The 25,207-nt window shown below is 36.2% G+C and overlaps 1 protein-coding gene across 2 annotated transcripts in view; it reads right to left on the bottom strand.

The window, feature by feature from the left end:
• The window catches only part of LOC5567639 (glycerol kinase), an 80,301-nt gene extending 70,545 nt beyond the window's left edge, over positions 1-9,756 (bottom strand). Inside the window, exon 1 of one of the 2 annotated variants that reach the window (XM_001651782.2) lies at positions 9,546-9,756. The gene's annotated coding sequence lies outside the window, so the exon portion shown is untranslated. Of the gene's footprint in view, positions 1-9,336; positions 9,423-9,545 lie in introns of those variants that run through there. The other variant, XM_021855585.1, reaches the window with a different exon arrangement.
• Between the last annotated feature and the right edge of the window lie 15,451 nt (positions 9,757-25,207).

The raw sequence follows: 25,207 nt of genomic DNA, 5'->3' as shown, positions 1-25,207 counted from the left end.
TCCGACGGGTGTTAAGATTGTTGGCTTCGCCGACGATATCACCCTAGTGGTCTATGGTGAATCGATGGAGGAAGTAGAGTTGACAGCAGCGCACTCTATTTCCCTGGTTGAGGAATGGATGAAGTCTAGGAAACTAGGACTGGCCCGTCACAAGACTGAGGTGGTGGTGGTCAACAACCGCAAGTCCGAGCAACGGGCGCTTATCTCGGTAGGTGATTGCACCATAGAGTCCAAACGATCCCTTAGGCATCTTGGGGTAATGATTGATGACAAGCTGAGCTTCGCTAGCCACGTTGAATATGCCTGTAAAAGGGCATCTACGGCTATAGCGGCGCTTTCGAGGATGATGTCTAACAGCTCTGCTGTAATTGCCAGCAAACGCAAGCTGCTGGCAAGCGTGGCGCTATCCATACTAAGGTATGGAGGACCAATCTGGTCAAAAGCGCTTAGAACGAGCAGAAACCTAAAGCGGTTGGAAAGCACGTACAGGATAATGTGCTTAAGAGTAGCAAGTACATACCGGACGGTATCTAAAGAGGCCGTGTGCATCATAGCCGGGATGACGCCCATTGGGCTCATCATCAAGGAAGATGTTCAATGCTTCAACCAAAGGGGTACCAGAGGAGTCCGCGACACGTGTAAAGAGGAAACGCTCAGAAGCTGGCAGCAGGAATGGGATAACTCCACTAAGGGTAGATGGACCCATCGACTAATACCAAATGTGTCAGATTGGTATGGTAGAAGCCATGGGGAAGTGAACTTCCACCTGACGCAGTTTCTGTCAGGACATGGTTGCTATAGACAGTACCTGCATAGGTTCGGGCACTCAGAATCTCCTGCGTGCCCCAATTGTGCTGGTGTAGAGGAAACAGCGGAGCATGTCGTGTTCGGTTGCCCCCGTTTCATTGTTGTGAGAGGTCGCATGCTCACTACATGCGGAGGGGACACGTCCCCCGACAATATTATAGAGAGAATGTGTGCGGATGCCGAGTGCTGGAATGCAGTAACTACGGCTGTCACTCACATTATGTTAGAATTGCAGCGTCTATGGCGCGCCGACCAAGAGTTGGCTGCAGAGGATTAGCCCTGCCGAGGCTGGTCCCTTGTAACATTGTTTAAGTCGGCTAGGAGAAGCAGTTTGCCTAGGCTACTTCTGCTACACGTGTTGTGCTATATGCACTGGTCCCTTCCCGAAGAAATACCGTAAGGTGGTTCCGGGGAGATGAGGGTCTGAGTCCAAGGGTCATGTCGATGCACTGTTCACCACTTGAGCAATTCTAAATGAATTGCTCAAGCACAGTGCATAGGCTGGTTTTAGCGGGTCGTCGTTGGTGCGTCATCCCCGCATTCCCTGAGTTATCTTCTCAGGGGATCTGTTTGCAGATTTCCCCCTTGTAAAAAACAAAAAAAAAAAAATAGGTTATCGCGATAAATTCTAAGTTATCTACAAATTACTGCCGGTTAGACATTTTTTTAGGACTTGCTCCGGTGTTTTAAGTACTACAAATCAAACAGTTATTCCCAAAAATATTTCAAAAATTTGACATGAATCTAGAAGCCCATACATTTCTGTAGGTGCCAAAATTTTAGAAATCGGGCTTAGGACAGCTGAGATATTGTGGGTTGAATATAGCGTTCCAACTGATTTTGAGGCTTCGTCCTTGGTGTGTTAATATGGTACTGACTCCATATTTTCCCACAAAGTTTGCTAATCTATGCATGTTTAGTAAAGCGTATGTTAAAACATGAATGTTGCAATGAAAACGGTGTGGGTTCAAATTCCATATGTGACAGTTATACTTTTATGGGTACATATGTCCTGGTTCAGTCAGGCGTGTCCATAATTTAAATTTTATATAATGTGTGGAAACGCAGGGGAATTGGGGCATAACGTGCCTATTAAGGAAAGAAGCGATTTCAGCTTCGCCTCTCCACATCTCGATATCGAAGGGACCATCGAGAAAGGGAGAGATCGAGACAAAGAACAATTTTTTGATGAATACCTACTAGATTGAAAAACACTCATTTGCCAAGAAAGTAATACACAAACAGACGTCATTTTACGCTCCTAATTTGTTTTGAATCCCAAAGCTTTGGTCTAGTAACCTTCGATATTGGTCATATCGACATACGGAGAGAAAATTGAGAACGAAAAATCAACAGAAACACATCGTGATATGGGGATATCGAGATAAGGAGGATATCAAGATATGGAGAGTGAAAATGTATACAGACTGAAGGGACTTATAAAATCATCGACAAAGGGACAGATATCGAGGTGTGGAGAGTCGACTGTATTATATTTGTTTTAAATCATGATCTGATAGACAAACATGTTTTCTATCAAATAGTAAAATCAGCCATCAATTTATTTTTTTCTGGAGTAAATAAATCAATTTTCAAAAATGCGTGCTTATCTGCATTTTTATTTTTATGCGGAGGAAAATGCGCCACCTGAGAAAATACACTGATAAAAAATGAGTGGTATTGCAAACCATTACCGTTTGCTTAATTCTACTATTTCAATCTATAGTTGAAGTAAGCATGCATTTTTTCGCTATCACTACGTTTTAGTTTGGATAACCATGGATGTAAGACAAAGCGCATAGTATCTTCAACTACTTATCATAGTCAACTACAGTGGAAAAAAATATATCGAAAATATCAAAAAGTGTCAGCTTCAGACTAGTTTTGATTGTAAATTAGCACGTTTTATTGAAAGCAATTCACAAAAATTCAGGATAAGTACCAATGATACCTTACGGAGGCATGGGAATGCAGCTACTGATTCTGATAAAAAAAATCAAGCCTCAACAATCGACCATAGACGGAAGAGCCCATCAACTTCACTACTGCAATCCGCGTATATTTTTTCCTTCGCTTGCCCTAATGTAGCTTGCGTCGAACTGTTTCAATTTGATATACCTCAATTTGATAATTAGCGATCAACTCTCGCATAATTTGTGATCTCGCCCTAAAAGCCATTGGTAACCGAGTGTGTAGCTCCTTGTTTCTAAGCAAATGAATGGCCCAGGATGCAACTTATCACCACTGGAAGATAAGGGAGGATCGTCTTTTCATCGTAGCATTGTTTAATAACGTGTAAATCCATTCGTTTGCTCGGTCACAAGAAGCTACACACTCGGTTACCAATGGCTTTTAGGGCGAGATCACAGGTTATGAGAGAACTGTTCGACTTTCTAATTGTTCTAGAACATGGACGTAGTTCCCACAAGTTCCCACCTCGCAGATGTTTCTCGTACCCTGGTCGATTGACGAAAAATACAGGTGGAAGGTGCAGCATTTGGCACACACAGCAAGCTAATTCTAATGAGTGTAGTTGCGTTGTGCGGTATCTGTACAGACCATTCGCGTTAATTCCGATAGTAGCGCCAAATATAAAGATAGACAGTCCCTCAAAACGGAACCGATTTCAATTTCGGGGGCGGCCAGGTGAGCTAGCATTTGACATGGCACTCCGTTCTGCGTTTGTTTTCCGGATCGATCAGAGCCATCAACTTTACCAACAACGCTTCTTTGGCTTTCCATAGCATAGTTTTCAAGATTTGAAAATTAATTAAAAATTTGTTTTCCTAAAGAAACTCTCTATTGATCACATGAACCTCCAAATCAATCATAACGAAATAAAATATGAAATGAAATAAAACAAAACAAAATAACTAAACTGCATTTCCAGTACGACTAAACATGGGGGTTGTTCTCACTATATTTATGAAATCATTATAAACATGGTAAATTTTACTATGATACAACTCACATAGTAAATTTTACGATGGTATGGCGTAACTATACCAATAATAAAATAACATGTGCTGTCAAAATCCAGTGGTAAAAATGTTTTAATTTGACCCTCGACATGGTAAACGTTACTATGCTTTCCCTTTCAGTGTATACGTACACGGGGAAAAAAATTGACAAGTTTTAAACAACCAAAAATTTGGTTGAATTTTGTTTTTATGGGAAGTATGCACTTCAACAGAAAAGTAATCGCCTATCTCGATGCGTGGGAAATTTCTTGCAAAAAATGCTCAAGAAAAGCATTTTTCTTTGATCGCAGTACGCAGTTGAAAAGAAATGTCAATTCAAATGGAGCTCACTGTAGAAAATTTCTTGACCATTTCTTGAGCAGAAATTTTTGCTTTTCTTGAGCTGAACAGCATACTTAGCTTTAACCACAATTTTGTTGTGTGGAAGAAATAATTTTGTTCGAAACAAACTAATTTAATTGCTTGTTTCTAACTGATATCACGACGTTATTTCAATATAAAACAGTTTTGTTCCAAACTAAAGTTGGTTCTAACCTGGGAGGGAGGCACCGATACTACACACGAAATATGACACAACACTTTTCCAAATTGCAAGATAACTCCCGCTCACCAACGACAATCAAGGCAGGCTAGGGGAAAATCGCTAGTTTTCTTTTATTGTGTACCTTTGATCTTTCTGGACAAATTTGGAAAAAGGGCCATAGTTTTATGTGCATTCAATTTTGATGATGATTGGTAAACAGTAAAAAGATGCGTGTTTCATTACTTTATATTCGATCAAATTAAAAGGTACTATCGTGGCATTGCTTTTGGGTGTTGCAGGAATTGATTTTCAACCGACTGTTGTCAGCTTTGTTGGAATGCAAAAATTTGTTTTGATCAATTACGCGCTTTTATCAAGTTCATTTCCCTTCAAGTCCATTCTTCAAGATCTGGGCTCACAGTGACAGTTCGTGACAGCAGAATCTCGGCTCACTAAGGACTGTTCATTTAAGAAAGTGGACACGTGTTTTTTACAGTAAACTGTTTATTTTCGAACAAATTCATGAGTTTACCTAAAATACATGGAAATCAACGTAATTTCGATCAAATTCACATAAATTTGAACATTTATTGAGCATTGCTGGAGAATGCTCTTTCTTTTCTTTTGATACCTCCCATAAAATTCTGCACAACTTTTTTCGGAACTTTTCGGAACTGCTTTTTGAACTGCTGACCACATTTTCTTCAAAAAATCGATGGAGCTTGCTTCTCTTCCATCCTTCTTAAGATGCCGTTTGATTATTGCCCAATATGTTTCAATGAGGCGTAGTTCTGAGCAATTTGATGGATTCGATCATTTTTCTACAAATTCGACTTATTCCTTCTTGAGCATCTCCAAAGTAGCTGAAGCATAGTGAGCCGATGCTAGGTCTGGCAAAAACAATGGAGGCATGGTATGCTTTCAGTAGATGGGCAGAAGCCATTTTTTAATGCATTCAGTTCTGTAATTTTCGCCGTTGATTGAACCCGTCGTGAAATATGTAGTACTTTCATACCGCAGGAGCAAATTGCTTGCCATACCAAATCATTTTTCCCAAATTTTTCTGTTGGGATGTATCGTACGACGTCAGGAATACCTGTTTTGGCCACAGCGTTGAAAAAATTAAATTTGGACACTTCGCGATTTAACCCAAATCTCGGAACGGCAGTTTTTCTGTACACCATTTGTGCAGAAAAAAATTGAGAGTCGCCATGTCAATTCGACCCATCGTTTAGAATTTATAATTTTTTTATGTCAACTTTTGTCTGCTGTCAAAATAAACACTTGAGATCACACTGAAACAAAATTTTATTTGTTTTTATGGAATTTTTACACCAAAATGCTAATATTTAGGTGTCCACTTTCTTAAATGAACAGTCCTTATGACGTACATGAATTTTGTATCGGTTTCTCCCTCCCAGGTTCTAACCAAGATAATCATTGTTTATACCAGTGTTGCATTTGAACGCATTCAGTTTGCGTTCCAGTTCAAATTTTTGAACGAGGGATCAAATAGGCTTGAACATTGATCAGTTCAAAAATTTGAACCCGTAGGAGCTAAAAATTGAACACGCAATGAACATTTGATATTATGGCAGATGCACAACATATTTCAATGCGAAAGATTTACGAAAGTTATTTTGGAACGTTTAACGTTTCATATATTTTGAGTGAGATGAATTGAATACAGTTCGATGTAGTTTATTCGAGTTTTTATCTGCATTGTGCATTTTGAATTCATGAGCAGTGTCAGAATTTTGCACGAGAGTTCAATGTTTATGATCAAAGCTAGGGGGTTTGGAAGCAAAGATATAAGTGACAAAAAAAATGCTATGTTTTTAATAAACAATGTTAGCTAATACAAAAGAATTCATGACGATAAAACTCACATTGAAAAACTTTTTCAAAGTTAGAAACAGAGCTTTATTATTATACTCAACTCAAATACGATCAATATGTCTCTTGCCGTATTGGACAATGCAATTGCAACTTTTTCGATTAATAATACAAAACAGTGAATCAAATTATCAACAAAATAGACGAAAAACAAACAACAAAGCAAGCTCGCTCACAACCGTTTGTCACAACTGTTGCGGATAAGGACACAATAAAAAGCAGAATTGTCATGACAATCACAGAGCGCAATATTGTTGCAACCTTCTCAACTCGCGATTAATCAGTAAATTTAAACACAAAACCAAATTTGTTTTATGGATGCTGTTTGATAATGTGTCAATGTTTACCAACACGGAGAAAGTTCTCGAAAATTGCAAAGCGAAGCCCAGAAAATCGCCGCGCACGTGGTGATCGATCTTTGCCATATTCTGTTCAGGTGATAACAAACTCATGTTGCGGAATAAAATTGTTGCAACAAGAATAGGAGGTGACAATGTCTTTGTTGCTTCGTGTTGGGTGACAATTTACTCACTGATACAAAATGGTCTACTTTAGAGGTTTTTATCTATTTTTTATGGATCGATTCATATCAAATTTTAACACATTTTGAATTCTAATATATATATTTGTAACTTTTATTTTCTTTTACGAATTAAAAGCAATAATAAATTTCAAAATTCACACAAACCAAAAAATTGACCAAATAGATTGATAGTATCTTCAGCAATGTTGTACATTTAGATGAGTTTAACAATTATGCTGAAGATACTTGTGTAGGTCTCTTATATTTTGAGATAAATCCATATAATTTTTCATTTGTTTGTAAATGTTTTAAATACTTAAAAATATATGTTGACACTTAAGTAACGTCCGACATGCTGTGTGAATTTTATTCATATCGGGCTATAAATAACTGAGATTTATCCCACAAAAGTAGACCATTTTGTATGGAAGATCGAAAAAGTTGCAGATGTGTTGTCCAATACTGTACATTTCTTTACGTTCGGGCTCCTCAGCAATTCAGAAAGCAATCTATAGTAAAAAAAATCGAATAACATAATTTTCAAAGTTTTACAGAAAAAGTCATTTTTGAAGTCAAAATTAAAAAAAAAAATCAGCATTCTGCGGACACCTCTGCAAGACCAAGATCCTGGTTCAATTTTGTAAACTTAAATATGTTCAGAAGAGAGATTTTTAGAGACTTAAAGACTTTTTGCAGGCCCATAGCCGTGCCTTCAAGATTCTAAAAGAAAAATCAGGTTTTTCAGAAACTTTGAACCTTTGAATGAGTCAAAGTCAATTTCATATTACTCCTTATGCCATGAAGATGCTTGAACGCAGAAACATTTTACATGATTTCAATGACTGACTTTCCAAGAACAAAGTTGCAAGAGCAAAGGATTAAACACCAGCATAAATAAAAATTATAACATGCGGGCCGCATCACATTAACATTCAAAATCCATTCACGGGCCGCACAAAACCTTCTCGAGGGCCACAGTTTGGTGACCACTGGAGTGCGGTAACTTTTTACAGTTGTCGGTAAAAAATCACCTGAATCCTTAAAATTTTAACGGAAAAATTGTATTTTATTCTACAGAACTGGTCAGCTGTTGAGATTACGATGAATTTCTTACGGATGCCGGTAAAATGAGCTTAGTATTTTCAATGGTATATCTAGACGAGCTTTTTGATGAACTCTTGAATACAATTCGTTGAGTATCTTCTGAGAAATTGAAAATAAATCTAATGAATGTGTAAATTAATTCTTGGATGAGTCATTAGTGGAATGCAAAGGATAGGGTTTGAGTTTTGTTTTCATCAAATGATTTTAAAACTTATTGAGGATCTATTGTTGCATTTGAAAGTAGTGCATTTCATGGAATAACTTGGCGATTTATTTCCTAGGAAAGTCTCAAGTTCCTAACAGTATGTTTAAAATAATTCTTGGAAAAATCTTTTCGAGAAATCCGAGATACGACATTGTAAAACTGTCAACAAATTACATGGAGAAGTCCTTCGCAGAAACTGTTTGCAAATTACCTGTAAAAATTGTGAAGTTATTATTTGAATGCCGGAAAAAATCCTCTGTTTCCTTTTGCTGAAAGGGGCAAAATTTCCTGTCAATAAACCACCAACAATCAAATCATAAGATTTGTCCAGTCTGTTAAATACCACTAACTGAACACGTCTTGAAATTTTATTAAGTACGAGAAAAGCATTAATATCCAAACTACAAGAAATATGTGCCACCTTTCGGATTTTCATACAAATTAGGCCAAAATCGTATGAATGGGTCGAAAATTGGTGCTCTTTCCCTAGTATTTTTGAATCCATTTTGCGCACGTTTAAGGCAGTGATACGTTTCATGCAAAAGTTCAGAATACCCACACAACAAAGGATGCGGAAGGAGTTCCAGATTGTCTTTTTATGAGAAGCTTTGGTTTGGTGTTGTTAATAACAAATAATAAAAAAAATAAAAAAAATCAAATTTTGAGCTCTATTTCATCAATGTCAATATAAGTCAAGTATTTCAGTAATACGGTTTAATTTTAATACTCTGAGAATACACAGAAAAATGTTTAAATTCCAATGGAGACTTCTGTAAAAATAAACTATATGAAAATTTTTCAAATTTTTTTTTTGGGGAATTCAGTACTGATTGTAACACCCACGTTCTTCTGCGTTATGAAATTTGTGAATGGTCCCTTATTTCTACCATTTTGTTTTTTTATTATTATTAAATTTATTTACGACGGGCTCAACTAAAGGCCTAAATATTAAAGATTTTCCAAGAACCATCGCTATTTCAATCCTTCCATCATAAACCCCTACACGCGCATGTGCACCATATCCCGCGATAGAACTGTCAGTGTGCTAACACACCAATAAAACGAAAGCACCTTCAGGCAGGCAACGCACTACATTCCACCAGTAGTGAAAGGTGAATCTCAGAAAACGCCTCACGAGACGAGCCCCTCGATTCGACCAATCAGCAGCCATCTATGCGAAACTACGTCATGGCCTACCGAGGGGCACCCCATCAAACCTATCATCACTCCCTTTATTACGACGTGTCTAAACAGTTGTTATTACGCATTGCACCGCGAAACTAGATCGCGAACTCACTTCCCAGGTGTGGAAAAATTCCTCGCCCAATCGACAACAAAATGACGAACGACCGCACGATAAGATATCACATACAGAACGCCAAGGGAACTCAAAGTCCGCACCGCACTCTTCGATTAGGTATTCTTCGGGGGGCAAAGTTCACCGAGAGTTCGACCCGTAGAACAATGACGATCAAACAATGTATCGCGATTACAACAAAAACGTACCTCTTCACAGCAATTATTCAGCTTCGAATAAAAGACACTGCACCACAGAAATTCACTTCCACCGAATTCTGCTGGACACTGAAAACTGGACACAAGCAACGAACGAGTTTGCCTGAAGGCTTTGGGGTAGCACACCACAACGACAACGACTACGTCGGACGGACGACGACTGCTTCGCTCAAGACTCTGCCGGTAACTGAGCGCATCGCAGCAAGCCGGTATTTAATAAATCGCCGGTAGAATCATGTTTCGTTTCGTCGGCGCTTACTTATCTAGCCATTCAGCTATGCGCCTCTGCTGCGTCCGATGCGCATCGAAAGTCCAACTGGAAGTTGTATGCTACAGCGGAGCATAATATAGAGCAAGCTAACGAGAATCCTGTTATCCCATGTTTTGGACAAATCCAGTTATTGGTAGAGAACATCTAAAAAAAGTTGGTGTAGGCGATGAATTTTTCGTTTTGTGACCCTCATATCACAATTGGATGTTTATTGTGAAATATGCACCTCTGAAACTCAGAAAATGCTTTCAGTCGGTATTGAGAAATTTGTGCTATTGTAGTAGAGTAGTAGCCATGGTCCAAAAACTGAACTTTACCCGTGAATTTCGCCTCGTTTGCAGATTACAGATGCAAGCAAGTCAGGCTACTCTGTTATACTGAGCTGGATCCCAACACCGCCGCTCAACATAATTGGCGTGGAAATACAGTGAAACCTCCATGAGTCGATGTTCCATGACTCGATATCGACTCATGGAACCATACTAAAACAAAATTTCATGGTTACTATGATGGTCCCCTCAAACAGCTTTCCATGCAATTTGTTTCCACGACTCGATATTTCCATGAGATATCGACTCATGGAGGTTTTACTGTAGTAATTGTGCCGTGTTCATATAAACATAGCTGTCCCATATCGATAGGACACCGGTTTCACTGCGGAACACGTTTTTGTCTCAAGCAACAAAATACCGCTATTTACTTAATTGAGAGTTGCTGAATCCATTACCATTTTCAGAAATATCATAGCACGTCTAGTTTTTAAGATATTGGCTGTTGAAAAAGCTAAATTTGACTATTTCAGCCAACTTGCATGCAAGTTTGCCAGCTTGTATGGCAATTCATTTACTCATTTTTCCTCAGAACTCAAACATCATGTTTATAACAATACTTATCAACAAAGTTAATAATACTTTCGATGCTCAAAATATATTTTTTGTTTTCTTTTTTAGAAAAGTATTGTATGTTGCCATATAAGAGAAACGAAGAATTTTGTATGGAGACTGCAAGCATGTTTAAAAACTCGATTTAATCTCAATTTTATCGTGCAATTTAAACCAAATTATATCTGGAATGAAAGTTGAAGTCCTATTTTGCATGTTTGGTGGATTAGGTTACAAAAATTGTTGATAAATCATTGTATAAATTTCATGTAAACATCAACTAAACCATTGTTTTACACAACTTTAACGACCTGTAAATATAAATTGTGACGTGCCGGAACATTTCTGAAAACGGCATCAGATTCAGCAGCCCCAAATCTACTAGAGACACATAATTTGATCCTTGAGACACGCAAAAAGATCATTTTTGTTACGCTGTGTTTTCAGAAGCCTTGGCAGGTGCACCGCGACAGTTTTGAACAATTATATCAATAGGGTGCAGAACCACTTGGGCACTTACATGATTCACTTTGGCATGGAGGGTTTTGCTCAGCCAAATTGTTTGAAATTTTGAAGTAAGGAGCACTTCAATACGACGCATATTGTGACCAAATATGAGCTCTGTAGGTTAAACAAAAACACTGACGAAGTGAATCAAAAGTGCCAACATTAGGATCCGGCTCCCAACATTGAAATATTTTTACTTTTTGCTTTAAAATACGGTTTTAATTATACCAAACATAGCCACACTCAGAATTTTCAAGAGTAGATGTTTAAAGAACAAAACAAACGATCACTCTGAAAATTGGATCGATTAGTAACTCATTGTTGTGACCTTTCAGCATTTAAAGTTTCAACAAAAGAGGGATGGAATGTACCTAAAAGCTCATAAATTTTAAGTTAAAAAAATAATGGGTAGGGAAATACGTTTATACCTAGTGTTAATATATGCATACGATGGTTTTCTTCAAGTCGAGTCTAGTACACGACACTGAAGACGGCCTTACAGTTGAGGTCGAAATACGCGTATCTGTCAAAGGATACAAGTGGAATTAAATGGTATAGTACTAAATTCGGTTTTTCATCTACTTATAGGTATTCTACTAAACAGCTCGAAGATTTATTATCAATCTATTGAACTTAGATATGAGGATAATATGTATTTTATAAAGCTGAGGACTGTTCATTTTATAAAGCTGAAACCTTGCACACAGTATATCTTTTCAATGATTGTACGACATTATCCAGAACGCCATTCCCTAGAATGGGAAATTCCCCACAAAAAAAAAAACTTTCTAGGACTGCTACAATCCAGGTAAATGGACACCGATAGTATTGAGGGGAGGAGCACAAATTTTTAGCATTTGTTTTTGACCCATCCAGACGATTTTGGCCTACTCTGTATAAAAATTGGAACAATTATTGTAGGTCGAAAATTAGAGCTTTTCCCCTACAACAGCATTTAACTGGAATTAATACTAGGCTATAATAATGTTCCTATTAGGAAGGTCTATTCCTATATGGAAAAAAGTTAGCTATTCTCCAAATTGGTTCATTAGGATCCTCAGAAGCTATTCTGAAAATTCGAGTGAAATCCGTCAACTCAAACTCATTTAGCCCTTCCTTAGAGTTGATGGATTCCGTTCAAATTTTCACACTAGGAAACTAGGAATTCCAAAAGCTAAACAAATTTGGAGGGTGTAACTTAAGATTTTTGTAGTCTGATCAACCACCCTAGTGCACACAGGCTTTGATATTTTGCAGCCTTTACGTTTTGTTGCAAAACTGCTAAAGAACTTTATTAAAGAGAAGCGGGCTTTCCTTGTGTAATTCGGTTACATTATTCTTAATAAGACGAAGGCAATAAACCTAGGAATGTTTAAAAGAAGGAAGAATATACGCGTATCTGTCAAAGCATACAAACTCTAGTGGAATTAAATCGTATAGTACTAAATTCAGATTTTTCGTCTATCTAAACTCTTCTAGTTTAAGAATCCGTGTCGATATTAATCATTGGTGAATCTGGTGTCTAAACGCGCAGCTACCCGACTAAAGATACATAACAAAATTATATCAGCACATGCTATTATGTTATAAGGTTTTTTCGAACATAGGTTGGGGTACCCCAAACTTGATGCAGGATGTTGTTAAAATAAATAAAATTATAACAAAAAATGTATGAATAGTAACATAATTATAACAAAATGTGTTTTAATTCTATCAAAAACATATCAAATCAAGTTATAATATTTGATACAAAGTATCAAAATTATAATACTGTTCGATATACGATAATATTGTATATTATTGAGATGCATAACTATCTATTTAATTTGTTATAAAGTTGTTAAAAATGAACAAAAAGATATCTTAAAGGGAAATAAAACACATTATGATATATTTTTGTTTTATTTTGTTCTGTGGATAACGGAGCCTAACAAAATTATATCATAATATGATATGCATATCATATTCTGATAAAATTGTATTATATTTTTGTTACAAGCCTCTAGTCGGGTAACTATCAATTTATTTTGTTATAAAGTTGTAAAAAATAAACAAAAAATGTCTTAAAGGGAAATAAAACACATTATGTTATATTTTTGTTTTATTATGTTCTGTGGATAACGGGGCGTAACAAAATTATATCATAATATGATATGCATATCATATTCTGATAAAATTTTATTATATTTTTGTTACAAGCCTCTAGTCGGGTATTCAGCATGACCATGCTGAGGGTCGTGGGTTCGAATCCCGCTGGTAAAGGATCTTTTCGTAAAGGAAATTTTCTCGATTCCCAGGGCATGAAAGTATCTTCGTACCTGCCACACGATATACACATGCAAAAATGGTCAATCGGCAAAGAAAGCTCTCAGTTAATAACTGTGGAAGTGCTCATAAGAACACTGCTCATAAGAAGAATTTGAGGAGCAGGCTCTGTCCCAGTTGGGACGTAAAGCCAGAAAGAAGAAGAAGAAGATGATCACGCCTACCAAATATTTATTCGAAAAACACAAGTAAATGTAATGATAATTTTTTAACTACCTACAAGTGTTTTTAGAAAACATCGTTATGAATAATGTTCTGTATAACTTATGTGTATTAAATGGATGAATTCTCTCCAAAATTTTCTAGTTATAACGTTTGTTTTTTGTTCGAATTAGTGTGCACTAATGTATGATTTTTTTTATAATGTTTTGATAAAAAAAAATATTTGTTTTATTTTAAAACTATCAACCAATGTAACATAGTACTAATAAAAAAATGAGAGCAATATCCTTCTTACTTAATGTCATCACATTTGTTTTGAGAATAGATTTTTTTTATTGGTGATTCAATTACCCCAGCTTGGTAAACGTCAAAACAATATACAGTCAACTCTTAATAACTCGATATTGAAGGGAGGTATCGAGTTTTAGAACACAAAACCAGTGCAGATACTATCCAAGGGGCCATCGAGGTAGTCATGAAAACCAACCTTTACTATGATTCTCTAACTCGATATGAACATACGGAATATCGAGTAAGCGAGAGTTGACTGTATCTACATGAAACAAATTACAATAACTAAAGATTCAGGAAAACTATACGATTCGAGAAAGCCATGAATATTTCGAAGAATATTTTTTCCCTGATTCGAAGTTCCCTCCAGAAACGCGCAGCTACCCGACTAAAGATACATAACAAAATTATATCAGCACATGCTATTATGTTATAAGGTTTTTTCGAACATAGGTTGGGATACCCCAAACTTGATGCAGGATGTTGTTAAAATAACTAAAATTATAACAAAAAGTGTATGAATAGTAACATAAACATAACAAAATGTGTTTTAATTCTATCAAAAACATATCAAATCAAGTTATAATGTTTGATACAAAGTATCAAAATTAAAATACTGTTCGATATACGATAATATTGTATAGTATTGAAATGCATAACTATCAATTTATTTTGTTATAAAGTTGTAAAAAATAAACAAAAAATGTCTTAAAGGGAAATAAAACACATTATGTTATATTTTTGTTTTATTATGTTCTGTGGATAACGGGGCGTAACAAAATTATATCATAATATGATATGCATATCATATTCTGATAAAATTTTATTATATTTTTGTTACAAGCCTCTAGTCGGGTATTCAGCATGACCATGCTGAGGGTCGTGGGTTCGAATCCCGCTGGTAAAGGATCTTTTCGTAAAGGAAATTTTCTCGATTCCCAGGGCATAAAAGTATCTTCGTACCTGCCACACGATATACACATGCAAAAAAGCTCAACCCTTGGTTTGGATCTTAGCGCGCATGTATGAAACAAACATAAAATGATGCTGAAAATAAAATGTCACCTACATTGAAGAACCAAAACCTACGCAAAGACCATTGTTTACATGTTGTACACAAAAACTTGCTAATCAGTGCGTCTAGGTATTATTGTCGTTCGGTCGTTACAGAACTCTAATGGGATGGTCGTCGTTAATCTTCCACGTGCGAAGATGGGTGGCCTCAGCCATCCGATAACGCGCGATAAGCATTTCTGACTCTCGTCTCGCTAGCTATAGAATGGAAATATATAGTGTTCAAACACTAATAGGATGAGCAACATGTTTGAACATCTCTAACGTAGTGATCTTACATTTGATCAATCTATTATTAAATTTTCATTTTGGCACTCGAAAAGATTGCCATTGATGTCTCACAATTCACAAGTTTTCCAATTCTACATAGAGCACATTGGACAAGTAGGCGTAGAATGGCAGAAGCATCCGACCAGGGTTGGGAAAAAATCTGAAACTTACTCTACAGTAGCCAGACAAAGCCAATCACAGTCAGCGAAGCCAGTGAAACTCACGCCCATCGCTGCTGTAGGCAAATGCCTTGAAAATTGCAAAACACCCGTTGCTAAGGGCAACCCGAAATTACTGTAGAAAATTGTTCTATTTCCCGCTGCATTTCCCGCATTTAGAGCCTTCAATGACACTCATGATTTAGAAAATTCGTGCACCCAACAGAGGCTACTTGATGAGATTCACTTTTTTGAACTACTGTACTGGGAGAGCCACGTGATTTTCGCGAAAAGTCAAGCCTACTACTATTACCATTCCCAGCACTGCATCCGACTGCTTTCCGTCATAGACTGCTTCGATGGTTGAATGTAACATGTTTCTGCCATTTCCAAAACCCAAGGTTGCATCACTATTCTAACACCATCCTGATTTCATACGGAAATAGATGCAACGCATTTCTCGACCCATGATTGCAAAACGTGATAATGGACCAGTTCTTGTGTCTTCTTCAAAGTTACTCCCGCCTCATTAGACAGATTCCGTACAACAGTTGCCGGGCGGGCGGTTTTCGGTTAAACTAGGCGCAACGCCTGCCAGTTTCGGCAATCTTATGGGCAAATTATTGTCCACGAGCCGCACCCGCCCACCACAGCACTCCGGCACCACAGCCATCCACCGATTCCAGTTGGAAAGGATCCTACTGGATCAAGATCTGCCTGGCACTGGGACAGCTTCTGGCCATTGCACATTGGTCCCAAAGCCATATCTAGGAAGACAAAAATGATTGCGCCTAAACCGTCAATTTACGATATATGGTGTCTTCGGCAAAGTTTCTCCATATTTTTCAGACATTTTTTTCAGATATGTGAAATTAGGGTGGCCCACATGGTTTACGAGATCAGCACATAAACTTTTTTGCTGACGCATTTAGGACTACACAATGTTCTACAATGTTTTAGAGCAGCCGATTTGGAGTAACATTGCCGAAGAACCCAAATTTCTATCTCTTATGGTTCGCGAGTTATGATTTTTTTTAACAAAAAAGTTAAGGTGGTACTGAAAAATCAGTTTTTTCTTGATAACTTTTGATACGATAATTTCTCGCAAAAAGTTTGTTCCGAGCACTTTTAGAACATTTGATTGCGCAACTTTTTGCCGAAGAAACTACTGTTCTATCTCTTATGGTTACAGAGTTATCAGAAATTTTCTTCGAAAAAATGGTTGTTTTCAAATGCCGATATCTCCGAAAGGCGCAAACGGATTTTCAATCTTTTGTTGGCATTAGAAAGATTATTTCTTTCTCTGTTTATGGCAAAAAAACTGTGAGGATGTTTTTTGTTTGAAAAGATTGACAAAATTTTGAAAATAATATGTTTTTCAACCGAAAATTGTCCATAACTTGAAAAATATTCGAGATAGCTCTTTGGTGCCTTCAGCAAAAATGTGCAAAATTGAAAGTTTTGAAAGTGCTTCATACAAATTATTCATAAAAATCATTGCTTTAAGATATATTCACCATAATCCGAATTTTGTATGGTAAAGAAAGCGAAAAAAAGAGATATTTGCTAGAACAACCGGAATAACTGTATGTAAAGTCATTTAAAATTGAAAATATATGTGATGAAATAATATCGATCACAGTAAGCGAAATGTTTGGAGCTAGGGAAAGTTAGTTGATGAAGCAGTTTTAACAGTGATCCATGAAACATTAATCCATAAACGGTGTCTTGTTATTTCACGCGACATAATGTTTGTCCAGCTAACCTATGCCGTGGTTGGTTATAAATTGTTACCGCTTCGGCTTACTAAGCAGAAGGTCATGCGTTCAATACCGGTTCCGTTTATTATATTATCAACCCCAAACAATAACAAACCGTATGCTTTGAAGAATTCCTTCAAATTACCAAAACCTTACTTCTCGTGATATTCTCCCATAGAAATATAGAAGTATCTGCAATTATTCTATCTGGGCATCCAACTTATCCCATTCAATTCAATCAAATCCAATAAATCTGCCACAACGAATTAGTCAGGGCTGCATTCGCCTGTTGAAGAATGCATGAATCTTGAACAAGAGCCAGATATAAATCCCAAATATCTGTCTAAGGTAACGAACCAGAAGGTGGGCCTTGATCACTTGAAAACTGCTTCAGCAAATAATTTTCCTTTTTTGTTGAGCTGTCCGTAGATTCCGCTTACTATGATCGATATCAATACATGTGTATTCAATTTTAAATGACATACATACAGTTATTTCGATTGTTCTAGCAAATATCTCTTTTTTCGCTTTCTTTACCATATAAAATTCGGTTTATGGTGAATTTATGTGTAAGCGTTGATTTTTTATGAATACCTTGTATGAAGCACTATCAGAACTTTCAATTTTGCACATTTTTGCTGAAGATACCAAAGAGCTATCTCGAATATTTTTCAAGTTATAGACAAATTTCGGTTGAAAACATATTATTTTCAAAATTTTGTCAATCTTCTCAAACAAAAAACGTCATCACAGTTTTTTTGCCATAAACAGAGAAAGAAATAATCTTTCTAATGCCGATAAAAGATTGAAAATCCGTTTGCGCCTTTCGGAGATATCGGCATTTGAAAACAACCATTTTTTCGAAGAAAATTTCTGATAACTCTGTAACCATAAGAGATAGAACAGTAGTTTCTTCGGCAAAAAGTTGCGCAATCAAATGTTCTAAAAGTGCTCGGAACAAAGTTTTTGCGAGAAATTATCGTATAAAAAGTTATCAAGAAAATAACTGATTTTTCAGTACCACCCTAACTTTTTTGTTAAAAAAAATCATAACTCGCGAACCATAAGAGATAGAAATTTGAGTTCTTCGGCAATGTTGCTCCAAATCGGTTGTTCTAAAACATTGTAGAACATTGTGTAGTCCTAAATGCGTCAGCAAAAAAGTTTATGTGCTGATCTCGTAAACCATGTGGGCCACCCTAATTTCACATCTCTGAAAAAAATGTCTGAAAAATATGGAGAAACTTTGCCGAAGACACCATATATCTAAAATTGACGGTTTAGGCGCAATCATTTTTGTCTTCCTAGATATGGCTTTGGGACCAATGTGCATTGGTCTGGTTCTATGCTTATAATTGGAAAGAAGCAATTCAGATTATTGGAATTCGGTACATTTGCTACAACTAGTTAGCTCGAAATTCAAAATCTTTGGATAAGCAGCATTTAAAACTTAATGGCTTAAGGAGACTTTAACCATAATCGTTTAACAGATTTTGTACACCAGCTTTTTCGCTCAAAATTGAAGAAATGTTCACGATGAACTATCTCTGTGGTTTTCTTGCTATATGAAATGACATGATATGATTTTTATAGAGGTGTTTTTGAAATTTGAACGGAAAACCTGGTTGAATGATAAATCTTAAGCATTGAAACATAAACTATAGCTTGCTTACTTCGAATCACTAGCTCGTAAGCTTTGGATATTTCGCAGAACGAATTAAGACATTCTATTTGATATATGTTGCCTATGATATCAAAATTTGTAGATATCTATTTAGTTGTAGAACCTTCTTTCCTATGTATCAGATTGAAACAAACGTATTGTTACATTCTTACCGTATTTGTCGCTCTGGAAAATGTTCCTCATAGTTATTCAATCATAGATATGTGCATATGTGCCACTCAATAAAACTAGTAACTAAAAGAAAGTAGTTACTCACTTTATAATACTTCTCACTTCACACAATCTATCTAAACTTCGGCCCTCGAGAAACGCGTGGAATGTTCCAGAGTTTCCGCCCCATCGCCCTAACCTAACTTGATGATGTCTGAACATTTTTGAACGTAACATATTTCACTGTTGTTCGTTAACTTCACAAGCGTTAGTTTGGAAAACAAAGACTTATTTCAAGTATCTTCTGGAAAACAGAGAAGCTTCTAGAATCTTCTGGGATGGAACCCGGTAAACCGATCCAGCATATCTTGCAAAATTGGGGTAAAGCACTAAAAAGAAAATGTTTCCAAGCGAATTCAATAAACTTGTCCATAATTGTTGTTTTCCAAAAGACTTTTGGATAATTCGTAAAATTTTCTTTCTTTGTTGAACATTTCCGGGTTCCTCCTGTTATTTTATGGAACTAGATATGCGTACGAGTATAGTATACGAGTATACTCAGGTCCATACGGGTTAAATTATTCTGATGTTCCTTTCATTTGCCGGTAATTCATTCCGACTTCTCTGACTTGGCTTTATTGTAAGAACTTAGTCATGGAGCTGGATTCGAATCCCTATTTAAATTCTAACTAATTATCAAGAAATTTTGAATATATTGCCTTTTTTGTCCTAATCAGGATTTTAAACGGTTTTGGGAAGAGCATCATTGATAACTTTTTTTTCTAGAACATACTATCCTATGTATCAGATTAGGATAAATGAACGAACATTCTTACCTTTTTTCATCCAGCTCCAGCGCGATGGAACACATTTACTTATTGAATTGTGTAGATGTGTCACTCAAAACACTTTTATGTAGTAACTCACGTTATAACACTTTTCACTTCACACTATTCATCTATACTTCAGCGATATCTAGTTAATACACTAATCGAAAACGAACCAGCCTTCCGCATTTATATTCAACGTTCCATGATCGAGAAACGCGTCGAATGTTCCAGAGTATTTGACATTTCACGCTAACCTCACGTGTGATGCCTCAGCTTTGTTGAAGCGGCTGTACTCCACTACCCTTTCGTTATCTTGGCCAGCGTTAATTTGGATATCGAAAACTTGTTCCAAGAATTTTCTCGAGAATATGGAAGACTCTAGAATATTCAGGAAAGAAACCTGACAAAACCTACATAGTTAAAACTATTTAAATTTCAATGTAGTGTAAACTGAAGAATATAGTATAAACAAACCAAATTCATCTCATATTACAGCCCCGCGTTTAATTTTCAATTAAAGATGCTTAAATTTTACATAATCGTGTAAATTTAAGGAGCATTCGATTGAAAAATAAGAGATGATCATTGACATTTCAGATTATTTTAATGCTCCAAATATGGGAATGAAAATGAACTTAAATTTACAAGCTATATTTAGCTGTGTATTAGCAAACTTTATAAAAGGTGAAAAAAGCACAAACAAAAAAATGTTTTAAAACGACTTCAAAACAATTGTCCTTAAGTATTGTTTTTCAAAAACTTCTGGATGGTTTATTAGACAATTAAAAACGTTACGTCGAATCCGTTAGTTAGGGGACGGACCTGGTGTAGTGGTTAGAACACTCGCCTCTCACGCCGAGGACCTGGGATCGAATCCCATCCCCGACATAGTCACTTATGACGTAAAGTTATAGTGACGACTTCCTTCGGAAGGGAAGTAAAGCCGTTGGTCCCGAGATGAACTAGCCCAGGGCTAAAAATCTCGTTAATAAAGTCAAACCAACCATCCGTTAGTTAGGATTAAAACTTAAAATTATTAACAATATTCTTATTTCCATACTTCAAGTTTTGCTACAAATTTCCTTTAGGTATCTCTCTTTCAATTTATTCACGGATTTCTCTAGGAAATTCTTCCAGATTATCGTTCAGAATCCTATTCATGAATACCACTAGTAAATTTTCTTAATTTGTCTTCAGGAACTACTCCATAGACTCACGCTATGTCTAAACCAGCAGATAATAAAGATTGAATGTACCGTGGATTTTTTTCCCGCTAGATATCAGTATTCGTTCTATAATTTCATAATCGGAAGGTTTCAAAATATACTATCGGTGAAATTTTTCCCATACATTTTGCTTGGGCTGAAATGTGTAGGAAAACGTGATTTTTATTGATTTTCATAGGCTGTATATGGAAAAATAACAAAAAAGTGGAAAAAATCAAAATTTCAGCGATGGAATATTTTAAAACCTTCCGATTATGATTATATAACCTATTTAGGGGGACATGGGGCAAGAGTGACACCCGGGGCAAAATTGCCACCTCTAATTTCACGTAGTTCAATTCAATTTTTTGATGTTTAACGCAGGATAAAAATACATTGAGTACTAATGAAGGGTTGTGTGAATATTACAGTTAAAAATGTTTAGTACAAAAAAATAGAAAAATGTCTTTAACTCACTAACGCGAAAAATGCAAAATATTATAAGAATGTTAGACTGGAAAACAAGGTTTGACTCCCAATAAGTACAAAACAAATTGATTTTTTCACACAGTATTGATGATTTACAATTGTTTAATATAGCTGTGAGGAAATTTTTTCGAAAAAGTTCTTTTGACATTAAGTTTTACATATATAAAAACAGTATGTCTTATGGGGCACCGCAATTTTCTCATATAAAATCAAATGAACTTTTATTTTTCTTGTTTAATATTTTATCAAATCAATGTTTCCTACTAAATAAAATCAAAACAAACCTATCAAAATATCTAGGACATTCAAAATGGTTTATGACAATTTTTACTATTATTGTTACAGTCAAATAAGATGAGAACTAAATTAATTTCGTGAAATTACTGTTTAACTATAAGTCTACTTTTATCCCTCAGTTTTTATCTTTACTTACTCTAGAATGTATAGTTTAGGCGGGGAAATAATAATATACAAAATTTGTGGAATTTTGCTCTGGTGGTCTTCTTGTCCCATACGAGTGGCACTCTTCCTCCGTGCCTCGTCGAAAAACCTCATAAGAAGGAACATTTTCAAAAATCTAAAATCCACATGTGTTTCTTGCATTTATGAAATCTATCGATAAAATCATTTAGATCAAGAGGTGAATTTGCCCCTACACTGGAATAATCTTCAAAAATGGTGCTAATCAACCATGATTTGAACCTATATATCTTAAGGTGTCCTTCTTGTCCCCAGCCCCCTAGCGGAAAAATCCGAGGTACATTCAATTTGCATAATCTGTTGGTTTGGACACAGCGTGAGACTCCCTCAAATTTCTTTCTAAAATTTCTTGAGACTGTTCTCAGTTCTCCAGAAATGTATACAATCATTCTCCCATAGAATTTTCGACAGGAATTCCTAGATAATTTTTTTTTTTCAAAGAATTCGTTAGGTTTTCCATTAATAATTCCATCATGTTAATAAAAAACTCCCACAGAAATTACTAGAAGTTATCCAAGAGATTTCGCTTGGGCTTTCTCCAGAGATTTTGCAACAAATTTTTCAATGAATTCATAAAAAAACTTTATCAAGACATTGTCAAGGTAGTCTTTCATAAATAATTGTAAAACAATCTGAAGCCTACTTGAAAGAATTTCTAAATGAAAGCCTAAGGTAACTAACTTCTTGAGAAATAACTGATAAATTCCTGTAGCATAAAGCCCATGCAAGAATATCTATACAAACTTTTGGAACCTCGACAAAGTATTGATAGGTTTTTCAAATCGATTGATACTCTGGATAATATTATGGAACAATCCTTGAAAAACTTCGAGCAGCATCTCTGGTAAAACGAGTTTAGCAATAATTGGAGGTATTACTGGAATTTATTGATGACGTATTTCTTCGTGGAGGGACCAGTGCATATAGCACAACACGTGTAGCAGAAGTATATATGCAAACTGCTTCTTCTAGCCGACTTAAACAATGGTACAAGGGACCAGCCTCGGCAGGGCTAATCCTCTGCAGCCAACTCTTGGTCGGCGCTGCAATTCTAATGTGAGTGACAGCCGAAGTTACTCCATTCCAGTACTCGGCATCCGCATACATTCTCTCTATAATATTGTCGGGGACGTGTCTCCTCCGCATGTAGTGAGCATGCGACCTCTTACTACAATGAAACGGGGGCAATCGAACACGACATGCTCCGCTGCTTCCTCCACACCAGCACAATTGGGGCACGCAGGAGATTCTGAGTGCCCGAACCTATGCAGGTACTGTATATAGCAACCATGTCCTTAAGGGGACACGGGAGACCGTGTTATTTTCCCTATCTTTCGTCTCACTCTAACAATAATCATCAAAACTTTGTGGAAGCAAATCTCGAGTTTTAGTGAACCGATGAAGCTGAAAATTTATCGGGTTGTGCACTACATATATAGAATCATAGTGATACATTTTCGCATCGATATATGGAGTGGTTCTTGGGATTTGCTTCTTGAAATGGATAGGGTGATTATGATGACGTCCCGTGCGGCCTTAAAGAAACTGCGTCAAGTGGAAGTTCACTTTCCCATGGTTTCTACCATACCAATCTGACACATTTGGTATTAGCCGATGGGTCCATCTACCCTTAGTGGAGTTATCTCATTCCTCCTGCCATCATCGTTCTACAAATGTTCAAATATTGTTTTTCTCGAAATCTAAAAAATATTGTCAATGCGATTCACCAGCAGTTATCGAAATATGTTTTCTCGGATTCTATTGAAAGTTATTTCCAAAACTAATATAATCAACTATGGAGTTCTAGAAGTCATCCCTAAAGATATTCTTGGGGTTTCTAGTAAACTTAATATAAGAATCCATTTCTGCAAAAAAAAATGCAATCAATTTTCGATGAATTTCAAGAGAAGCTTCTGAGGATATTTCTGTTAGTATTTTGGAGTATATAGAACTATCTTTGGATAAATTTTTAATTGAATGTTTGGAAAAATTTGAGTGATCTGGCAAAAGCGTTTAGTTGTTACTATTGACTCTGGAAAAATCCTAGAGGAAAATCCTCTCACTGGACGATTTTTTGGATAAATTCCTTATGAAAGAAACTCTGGTAGAAATTAATAGCAGAATCCCAAAAAAATTATTAGAAGTAGTTTTTGAAGAAACGTGCTGAGGATTAGAAAAAGAGTTGAATCCAAAAAAATAATACAACTTGCCCCAAATAACATAGTGAAATTTCAATTATTTCCTTAATTTACCTGTTGATAAATTTCTGGAGGGAATCTTAGTATAATACAAGGAAAATTTTTTGTGAAATGAGAGTCTCGAACCCCTTAGTGGAATGGAGCACCATCATTCAAATCTTCAGATTTTATACAACACGTCTAAAACCGTCTACTAAGTCGACAAATTGCATTTGAACTCCGTTTTTTCCATTGTAATAGAATAATTAGATTATCGAATAGATTGTACACTGTTGTTCTGATTAATAGCAGCGCATGCCGATTTTCATACTCAATGTTCAACTTTGTTCAACTTTCAAGCAATCGAGCTAGTAGGGCTTGACCTGAGACGAGACTCGCGAAGACGGTCTTCTTTTTCTGTGATTGCTGAGTTTTTTTCTTATTCCACTTTGTGTTTATACCAATTATGCGCATGCTGTTCAAATCCTCACATGAACCTCTCAGCAAAAAATGATTGAGTTTGCATAACATCAAATCATAAATTACCGTTTGAGTGAAAATTCATGCCAGCAAACGTAGCAGACATTAGAAACAATTAATGTTCTGCTTATATTTATCAGCAACTTTTGAAAAAACTGCACTGCCGACTGAAGTTTTCAATAACAGTTTCTTTGAACACAATACTTTTCACTTTTTCAGCCATAAAAACGGTGGGCTGCATTTGACGTTACGTGAGAGGGGAATCTGGGCTGCATATGACGTTGATATTTTTCCTCTTCGCGAGTCTCTCTCAGGGCTTGGCCAGGTTGAATGTTTTTTTTCCACAGTTTCAAAGTTTCCGAGGCTTTGATTTCCGATTTTGACGAATTGATTTGTAAATTTTCCCAGTGCTTCAAGAGTTGATGTTCACGTTATTTGAATTCACTTTGTTGTAAAAAA

Source organism: Aedes aegypti, chromosome 3 (assembly GCF_002204515.2).
Source record: "Aedes aegypti strain LVP_AGWG chromosome 3, AaegL5.0 Primary Assembly, whole genome shotgun sequence".
In the NCBI taxonomy this organism is placed as follows: domain Eukaryota; kingdom Metazoa; phylum Arthropoda; class Insecta; order Diptera; family Culicidae; genus Aedes; species Aedes aegypti.
Note: the sequence above shows the minus strand (reverse complement) of the source record. Positions and strands in the feature narration are given on the sequence as shown.